The 9,983-nt window shown below is 45.6% G+C and overlaps 1 long non-coding RNA gene across 1 annotated transcript; it reads right to left on the reverse strand.

Annotated features, from left to right (window-relative positions):
- Nucleotides 1–2,314: 2,314 nt before the first annotated feature.
- Nucleotides 2,315–4,267, reverse strand: LOC121303926. Its single transcript, XR_005947892.1, has 3 exons — nt 4,207–4,267; nt 3,309–3,344; nt 2,315–2,368 (listed from the first exon to the last, which is right to left on the reverse strand). It is a non-coding gene; the product is annotated as an uncharacterized LOC121303926 (long non-coding RNA).
- Between the last annotated feature and the right edge of the window lie 5,716 nt (nt 4,268–9,983).

Genomic DNA, 9,983 nt, shown 5'->3' on the forward strand with positions numbered 1-9,983 from the left:
ACTGCTATCCAAACACAGCGATCAGAGTGGAGCAGCGCTGCTCCACACAAACACAATGCTGCTGCCTCACTGCCCCCAGAGGACAGTTTAGGAACTGCAGGAGGACAGTACTCAGGCAAAACCCTGACCTTACAGGAACTCATTTAATATCTGTGAGTGCATTTTTTTTTTTTTTTTTACAAGATCACGTAACAGTTCAAATATTCAATCCTACCCTAAGCAGCAGTGCTTAAAACATCATCACAATGCATTCCTCTTCAGGCATTCATCTTCAGGTAAGCTAATTGCTATGTATTCAGCAGTCAATTGTGACCTATATATATATGCTGCAAATTGCCATATATATCAAATATGAAACACACCTCATACCCTATTCACAAAGCTTCAGCGTGTTTTTTTTTTGTTTTTTTTTATTATTATTTGCCACACTCACCCCTTGCAAGTAAAACAAAGTATTTTCCAAAGTCCTGAAGCACCCCCTCCAGATCGATTCAAGACAGGTATAGTAATCCTGGCAAGACCTGTTAGGAACTCTGTTATAATGTTGCAGGGAGGTGTTCTCATACAGCCACCTTGTCAATAAGGGGTTAATCCACACAACACGAAACGGGGACGGTTCTGTGGAAGCAGAGCCAGAGGGAGGAGCGCCACCCTGTGGTCCAGAAGAGAAATGCACGCACATTATAGTCACTGAAGAACACAAAAATAGTGGAGTGACACTGGCGCCATCTACTGTCAGGCAAGCACAGCACAGCTGAAGATTTGCACACCACAGGACAGCAGCCACAAGCAGGCAGAAAAGCAGACCTGATCATTTTAGGAGCCGGGTGGCTCCAGTTTCCACCAATGTCACGTTAGAAGGAAATGACCAGTTTTTTTTAATGCAGTATTTAAGATTCTCACTCCTAATTTTGGGATATTGTGACCCTTGCATTTCTGCAATGTTTTTAAGCTGCAGTTTAACATCACTCCTGAGACGACAGAGAGAAGCCACACTAACTTCACAGTGCATCTCCAGCTACTTCAAGTTCCAATTGAATTCTGCGCAGGTGAAATTACAAAGAAATGCATTTTAAGTCCATTCATTTTTTTATTAGTGAAAAGCACAATCGAATAGTAAATCAGGTGAAAGCAGATTTCTGGTTCTGAGGATTCCACTTGACGGAGGAAACTGGCTCTGGGTGTGCTGAAGATGTCTGTCCAGCAGGGGGTGCCAGTCCTGTGTGTAGAAACGAAGGTCCGTCATCAGTGAGAGAAGAGGTTAGACTGTGTTAATCTGAAAGAGAGAGAGAGAGAGAGAGAGAGAGAGAGAGAGAGAGAAAAGAGAGAGAGAGGTTTCAGAGCTCTCCTCTCCTTGAAGGAGTTTCTCATCACCTTTATCCTCATCTAGAACTGGCAATACAACACCAGTTATTTCACCATCTGTCTGCTCCAAAATGAACAGTGAAGCACTTAGTAGTTGTTACACAGACAAGCCTGAAGCTGTGGGAATGCAAAGCCACTCTCTCAGGAACATTGGCTTGAAACCTGGCTCCAGGAGGAACCTTGCGGTTCCAAACCCCAGGCTTCCCCTGGTGTACCGCGCAGGGGCCTGAACCCTTGTCTCCTGAAACCAAGATCCAAGCCCCAAAGTGGCTCCGTGTTCCCTCAGCCGAAGGTATAAGACAGGGCTTGGATTTAGAGAGGGAGTCCCTTACCATACCTGCTGCTAAAGTTCATCCGTGTTCACTGACCTTGAAAAAAGAAAACAGCAAAGTTACAATTTAAACAAGGGAGCCGCAGAGATGCTGCCCTCACTGTGTGTAAGAGACCCTGAGCATCACAAGCACTTCCACTTACTGTCTCTGACGCTTCCTGCCACATCGGAATTTCCTGCCTGTTAAAGGAAATGGAAAAAGAAATCAAGGAAAAAATATAAACACAACAATATCTGAGTGACGCTGATCTGCACTGCGAAACACTTTGAAGCTACAGCAGGTTCCTGAGATTTCAAAGTACAAAAACCATCAAGCCCCTCCAGCTGATCCAAATGCCACGTTTCCCTACAGCTTATTAAGAGTGGCCTTGTGCATTGAGCACTGCAGAGTACCAAGTGACAGCATCTACAGAGCAGCACTGTAACTCTGACCCGTGATCTGTGGTCTGTGTCTTTATAGAGATTGTGAGTGGCTGAACGCTGTAGGGCTGACGGATTTCATTTCCGCTGAGCAGGATCCCTGGGAAGCTCTGCTGTGTGTGTCTCAGTGGCTCTGAGAGCTGCACTGATCTCTCCACTGGGACACGGTGAACTCACTGAGAATGACGCCCATCCCAACCACGAACGCCACGGCTGCAAAGATGAGCCCCCCTTTCCGGATCAGCTCATAGTCTGCGCAGGGAGAGAGGGAGAGAGGGAGACAGCTTACAAAATAGCATTCAGTCCAGAGGGAGTGCTTTAGTAGCTATGGGAGTGGTTATCATGGAAGTGTGAGTGGTTTAGTCCAGAAGGAGTGGTTTATTAGCTATGGGAGTGGTTATCATGGAAGTGGGAGTGGTTTAGTCCAGAGGGAGTGGTTATCATGGAAGTGGAAGTGGTTTATTCCAGTGGGAGTGGTTTAGTAGCTATCGGGGAGGGTTTACAGTGGAAGTGGGAGTAGTTTAGTAGCTATGGGGGAGGGTTTACAGTGGAAATGGGAGTGGTTTAGTAGCTATGGGAGGGTTCTAATAAATGGGAGTGGTTTAGTAGCTATGGGAGGGTTCTAATAAATGGGAGTGGTTTAGTAGCTATGGGAGGGTTCTAATAAATGGGAGTGGTTTAGTAGCTATGGGGGAGGCTGTACAGTGGGAGTGGTTTAGTAGCTAGCAGAAAGCGGTTACAACGGAAATGGGAGTGGTTTAGTAGCTATGGGAGTGGTTCTAATGGAAATGGGAGTGGTTTAGTAGCTATGGGAGTGGTTCTAATGGAAATGGGAGTGGTTTAGTAGCTATGGGACTGGTTCTAATGGAAATGGGAGTGGTTTAGTAGCTATGGGACTGGTTCTAATGGAAATGGGAGTGGTTTAGTAGCTATGGGAGTGGTTCTAATGGAAATGGGAGTGGTTTAGTAGCTATGGGAGGGTTCTAATGGAAATGGGAGTGGTTTAGTAGCTATGGGAGTGGTTCTAATGGAAATGGGAGTGGTTTAGTAGCTATGGGACTGGTTCTAATGGAAATGGGAGTGGTTTAGTAGCTATGGGAGTGGTTCTAATGGAAATGGGAGTAGTTTAGTAGCTTTAGTAGCTAGGAGGAGGGGTTATTGTAAAAGGAGTACACATGTAAAATTGAAGTACCGTAAGTGAAGGGGTCTGGGGGCTGCTCGGATGTTCCTGCAGGTAAAGAAAAGCAAACACTGAGAAATGCTCTGATCCTCCACACACACACACACACACACACACACACACACACACACACACACACACACACACACACACACACACAGTGAGAAATGCTCTGATCCTCCACACACACACACACACACACACACACACACACACACACACACACACACACACACACACACACACACACACACACACACACACACACACACACACACACACACACACACACACACACACACAACACTAGGTGCACACACACACACACACACACACACACACACACACACACACACACACACACACACACACACACACACACACACACACACACACACAGTGAGAAATGCTTTGATCCTCCACACACACACACACACACACACACACACAGTGAGAAATGCTCTGATCACACACACACACACACACATGCACACAGTGAGAAATGCTCTGATCCTCCACACACACACACACACACACACACAGTGAGAAATGCTCTGATCCTCCACACACACACACACACACACACACAGTGAGAAATGCTCTGCTCTCCTCCACACACACACACACACACACACACACACACACACATGCTCTGACACCACACACACACACAACACACACACACACACACACACACACACACACACAGTGTGAAATGCTCTGATCCTCTGTTTCATTTGTACAGTATCTGTAAAAAAGGTTTGCTGCAATTATTCAAAACTGCCGTTGATTTTTCTTTAAAAGCTCCTCTCATGACTGTTAGCCTACACATAGCACTACATTCAGAAACACGACAGGAAGAAACGCATTCACTGACGAGCATTTCAAGCAGCGAGGAATTGAGAAAGACCTGGTTTGTCATTGCATGGATTCCGCTTCTTTTAATATTTCTACTGAAGACCTTGAGAAAGACATCCAGTCTGAATGGTTTACTTTCCGAGTTTATCAGTAATCCACAGACAGCCCCTTTTCACTTTCGTAACTATTAATACCTCGTCCTGCGCACCGTTAGTTAATCTACAGTTACTTATTTACTGTATGAACGAGACAACACATGGAAAACGTTTCAGCAAACATCAGACCCCTTACTTCAGCATAATCAACTCCATGCGGATCCATTCACTGAAATGGGCTTCATTTTAGTTGAGTGAACATTTGTTTTTACAGCTAAACTATTATACACAAATAAGTGTTTGCTAGCTGCTAACTTTTTAAAAACCAAAACACCCTTTAAAATAAAAGAAGAAGCAGCAGGTTACTTCATAAACTAAACACACTTCATATTAACAAATACAAATAAAAATATCAAAATGGATTTTTAAATCTTAGGAAGTCCTATTTAAAACCACAATAATTTCATGCTTTTTCAATTAATTTTGTATCCATGCAATTATGAATTTTGTTCTATATGTTTGCCGACTTAAGATTCCCACTCACAGTGGGCTTGCCTACCTTCAGTCATGCTGCTTGTGAGCGAGGGTCTCTGCGTCTCTGTGTGAGTGAGGGTCTCTGCGTCTCTGTGTGAGCGAGGGTCTCTGCGTCTCTGTGTGAGCGAGGGTCTCTGCTTCTCTGTCTGTGTGCAGGGATGCAGGCTGTCTTTAGGATGCAGGGGGGTAGGGTCAGTCACGCCCCACAGCACACTTCTGGAAATGCTTCACCCACACTAACCATCCTGTCTCCCAGTCACAAGACTCATTATTACAATTCGAAATCAGAAGGCACCTCTCAGCCAATCAAAAAGGCACATTCCACCACATTCCATCCTGTTTGCCCTACCTGTCAGCCTCGTGCTACTCACAACAATTCGAAAAGCAGAATTGCCCTTGCAATGGATCGAGTGCTTTCTTTCTAAAAACTGGAACATCAATATGCACAGCTGAGCCAGTCTCTTATATCAGTTACCATGCACAGCTGAGCCAGTCTCTTATATCAGTTCCCATGCAGCTGAGCCAGTCTCTTATATCAGTTACCATGCAGCTGAGCCAGTCTCTTATATCAGTTACCATGCACAGCTGAGCCAGTCTCTTATATCAGTTACCTGCAGCTGAGCCAGTCTCTTATATCAGTTCCCATGCAGCTGAGCCAGTCTCTTATATCAGTTACCATGCAGCTGAGCCAGTCTCTTATATCAGTTACCATGCAGCTGAGCCAGTCTCTTATATCAGTTACCATGCAGCTGAGCCAGTCTCTTATATCAGTTACCATGCACAGCTGAGCCAGTCTCTTATATCAGTTCCCATGCACAGCTGAGCCAGTCTCTTATATCAGTTCCCATGCAGCTGAGCCAGTCTCTTATATCAGTTACCATGCACAGCTGAGCCAGTCTCTTATATCAGTTACCATGCACAGCTGAGCCAGTCTCTTATATCAGTTACCATGCAGCTGAGCCAGTCTCTTATATCAGTTCCCATGCAGCTGAGCCAGTCTCTTATATCAGTTACCATGCACAGCTGAGCCAGTCTCTTATATCAGTTACCATGCAGCTGAGCCAGTCTCTTATATCAGTTCCCATGCAGCTGAGCCAGTCTCTTATATCAGTTACCATGCACAGCTGAGCCAGTCTCTTATATCAGTTCCCATGCAGCTGAGCCAGTCTCTTATATCAGTTCCCATGCAGCTGAGCCAGTCTCTTATATCAGTTACCATGCACAGCTGAGCCAGTCTCTTATATCAGTTGCAGCCATCTCTTATACAGCTGAGCCAGTCTCTTATATCAGTTCCCATGCAGCTGAGCCAGTCTCTTATATCAGTTGACCAGTGCATCAGCTGAGCCAGTCTCTTATATCAGTTACCCATGTCTCTTATATCAGTTACAGCTGAGCCAGTCTCTTATATCAGTTACCATGCAGCTGAGCCAGTCTCTTATATCAGTTCCCATGCAGCTGAGCCAGTCTCTTATATCAGTTACCATGCACAGCTGAGCCAGTCTCTTATATCAGTTACCATGCAGCTGAGCCAGTCTCTTATATCAGTTACCATGCAGCTGAGCCAGTCTCTTATATCAGTTACCATGCAGCTGAGCCAGTCTCTTATATCAGTTACCATGCAGCTGAGCCAGTCTCTTATATCAGTTACCATGCAGCTGAGCCAGTCTCTTATATCAGTTACCATGCACAGCTGAGCCAGTCTCTTATATCAGTTACCATGCAGCTGAGCCAGTCTCTTATATCAGTTGCAGCTGAGCCAGTCTCTTATATCAGTTACCATGCATCTGGTGCATGTCTTTATCGTTTACCATGCACAGCTGACCAGTCTCTTATAGCAGTTACCATGCGCTTGTCAGTCTCTTATAAACCGTGTCCCATGACGACCATCCTCTTATAATCATTCCGCATGCAGCGGAGCCAGGTCTCTTATATCATTTTACCATGCAGCTGAGCCGTCTCTTTTATATCAGTTTACCTGCAGCTGAGCCAGTCCCCTCCTTCATAAAGCCTTCCCAAACAGCTGAGCCAGTCTCTTATATCAGTTACCATGCACAGCTGAGCCAGTCTCTTATATCAGTTACCATGCAGCTGAGCCAGTCTCTTATATCAGTTCCCATGCAGCTGAGCCAGTCTCTTATATCAGTTACCATGCAGCTGAGCCAGTCTCTTATATCAGTTACCATGCAGCTGAGCCAGTCTCTTATATCAGTTACCATGCACAGCTGAGCCAGTCTCTTATATCAGTTACCATGCAGCTGAGCCAGTCTCTTATATCAGTTACCATGCAGCTGAGCCAGTCTCTTATATCAGTTACCATGCAGCTGAGCCAGTCTCTTATATCAGTTACCATGCAGCTGAGCCAGTCTCTTATATCAGTTCCCATGCACAGCTGAGCCAGTCTCTTATATCAGTTACCATGCAGCTGAGCCAGTCTCTTATATCAGTTACCATGCAGCTGAGCCAGTCTCTTATATCAGTTACCATGCAGCTGAGCCAGTCTCTTATATCAGTTACCATGCAGCTGAGCCAGTCTCTTATATCAGTTACCATGCACAGCTGAGCCAGTCTCTTATATCAGTTCCCATGCAGCTGAGCCAGTCTCTTATATCAGTTACCATGCAGCTGAGCCAGTCTCTTATATCAGTTACCATGCAGCTGAGCCAGTCTCTTATATCAGTTACCATGCAGCTGAGCCAGTCTCTTATATCAGTTACCATGCACAGCTGAGCCAGTCTCTTATATCAGTTCCCATGCAGCTGAGCCAGTCTCTTATATCAGTTACCATGCAGCTGAGCCAGTCTCTTATATCAGTTCCCATGCAGCTGAGCCAGTCTCTTATATCAGTTCCCATGCAGCTGAGCCAGTCTCTTATATCAGTTCCCATGCACAGCTGAGCCAGTCTCTTATATCAGTTACCATGCAGCTGAGCCAGTCTCTTATATCAGTTACCATGCAGCTGAGCCAGTCTCTTATATCAGTTACCATGCAGCTGAGCCAGTCTCTTATATCAGTTACCATGCACAGCTGAGCCAGTCTCTTATATCAGTTACCACCATGCAGCTGAGCCAGTCTCTTATATCAGTTCCCATGCAGCTGAGCCAGTCTCTTATATCAGTTACCATGCAGCTGAGCCAGTCTCTTATATCAGTTACCATGCAGCTGAGCCAGTCTCTTATATCAGTTACCATGCACAGCTGAGCCAGTCTCTTATATCAGTTACCATGCACAGCTGAGCCAGTCTCTTATATCAGTTCCCATGCAGCTGAGCCAGTCTCTTATATCAGTTACCATGCAGCTGAGCCAGTCTCTTATATCAGTTACCATGCAGCTGAGCCAGTCTCTTATATCAGTTACCATGCAGCTGAGCCAGTCTCTTATATCAGTTCCCATGCATCAGCTGAGCCAGTCTCTTATATCAGTTACCATGCAGCTGAGCCAGTCTCTTATATCAGTTGCACCATGTCTCTTATATCAGCTGAGCCAGTCTCTTATATCAGTTACCATGCACAGCTGAGCCAGTCTCTTATATCAGTTACCATGCAGCTGAGCCAGTCTCTTATATCAGTGAGCCCCATGCAGCTGAGCCAGTCTCTTATATCAGTTCCCATGCAGCTGAGCCAGTCTCTTATATCAGTTACCATGCACAGCTGAGCCAGTCTCTTATATCAGTTACCATGCAGCTGAGCCAGTCTCTTATATCAGTTACCATGCAGCTGAGCCAGTCTCTTATATCAGTTACCATGCAGCTGAGCCAGTCTCTTATATCAGTTACCATGCAGCTGAGCCAGTCTCTTATATCAGTTACCATGCAGCTGAGCCAGTCTCTTATATCAGTTACCATGCAGCTGAGCCAGTCTCTTATATCAGTTCCCATGCAGCTGCGAGCCAGTCTCTTATATCAGTTACCATGCAGCTGAGCCAGTCTCTTATATCAGTTACCATGCACAGCTGAGCCAGTCTCTTATATCAGTTACCATGCAGCTGAGCCAGTCTCTTATATCAGTTACCATGCACAGCTGAGCCAGTCTCTTATATCAGTTACCATGCACAGCTGAGCCAGTCTCTTATATCAGTTCCCATGCAGCTGAGCCAGTCTCTTATATCAGTTCCCATGCAGCTGAGCCAGTCTCTTATATCAGTTCCCATGCAGCTGAGCCAGTCTCTTATATCAGTTCCCATGCAGCTGAGCCAGTCTCTTATATCAGTTACCATGCAGCTGAGCCAGTCTCTTATATCAGTTACCATGCAGCTGAGCCAGTCTCTTATATCAGTTACCATGCAGCTGAGCCAGTCTCTTATATCAGTTCCCATGCAGCTGAGCCAGTCTCTTATATCAGTTACCATGCACAGCTGAGCCAGTCTCTTATATCAGTTCCCATGCAGCTGAGCCAGTCTCTTATATCAGTTACCATGCACAGCTGAGCCAGTCTCTTATATCAGTTCCCATGCAGCCAGTCTCTTATATCAGCATGCAGCCAGTCTCTTATATCAGTTACCATGCACAGCTGAGCCAGTCTCTTATATCAGTTACCATGCAGCTGAGCCAGTCTCTTATATCAGTTCCCATGCAGCTGAGCCAGTCTCTTATATCAGTTACCATGCAGCTGAGCCAGTCTCTTATATCAGTTACCATGCACAGCTGAGCCAGTCTCTTATATCAGTTCCCATGCAGCTGAGCCAGTCTCTTATATCAGTTACCATGCAGCTGAGCCAGTCTCTTATATCAGTTACCATGCACAGCTGAGCCAGTCTCTTATATCAGTTCCCATGCACAGCTGAGCCAGTCTCTTATATCAGTTACCATGCAGCTGAGCCAGTCTCTTATATCAGTTACCATGCAGCTGAGCCAGTCTCTTATATCAGTTACCATGCAGCTGAGCCAGTCTCTTATATCAGTTACCATGCAGCTGAGCCAGTCTCTTATATCAGTTACCATGCAGCTGAGCCAGTCTCTTATATCAGTTACCATGCACAGCTGAGCCAGTCTCTTATATCAGTTACCATGCAGCTGAGCCAGTCTCTTATATCAGTTACCATGCAGCTGAGCCAGTCTCTTATATCAGTTACCATGCAGCTGAGCCAGTCTCTTATATCAGTTACCATGCACAGCTGAGCCAGTCTCTTATATCAGTTCCCATGCAGCTGAGCCAGTCTCTTATATCAGTTACCATGCAGCTGAGCCAGTCTCTTATATCAGTTA

The sequence above is a fragment of the Polyodon spathula genome, chromosome 36 (assembly GCF_017654505.1).
Source record: "Polyodon spathula isolate WHYD16114869_AA chromosome 36, ASM1765450v1, whole genome shotgun sequence".
In the NCBI taxonomy this organism is placed as follows: domain Eukaryota; kingdom Metazoa; phylum Chordata; class Actinopteri; order Acipenseriformes; family Polyodontidae; genus Polyodon; species Polyodon spathula.